This window comes from Orycteropus afer, unplaced genomic scaffold, assembly GCF_000298275.1.
Source record: "Orycteropus afer afer isolate SDZICR_OR568_19922 unplaced genomic scaffold, OryAfe1.0 scaffold00236, whole genome shotgun sequence".
NCBI lineage: Eukaryota > Metazoa > Chordata > Mammalia > Tubulidentata > Orycteropodidae > Orycteropus > Orycteropus afer.
The window spans coordinates 3,813,700-3,814,102 of NW_006921823.1; positions in this window are offsets into that span (position 1 = coordinate 3,813,700).

The following is a 403-nucleotide window of genomic DNA, read 5'->3' on the forward strand; positions in this document are numbered from 1 at the left end:
TTTTTCCATATCCCTAAAGAATGTTGATGGGATTTGGATTGGGATGGCATTGAATGTATAGATTGCTTTGGGTAGAATTGACATTTTCACAATGTTCAATATTCCTATGCACAAGCAAGGGATGTTCTTCCATTTATGCATTTCTCTTTTGGTATCTTGTAGTAGTTTTCTATAGTTTTCTTTGTAGAGATCTTTTGTGTCCCTGGTAAGATTTATTCTCAAGTATTTTATTTTTTTTGGTAGCTATTGTAAACGGTATTGAATTCCTTACTCCTTCTCCAGCAACCTCTTTGCTGGTGTAGAGGAATCCAACTGATTTTGGATGTTGATCTTATATCCTGCCATGAAGTTAAATCTCTCAATTATTCCAGTAGATTTTTGACTGAGTCTCTTGGGTTTTCTA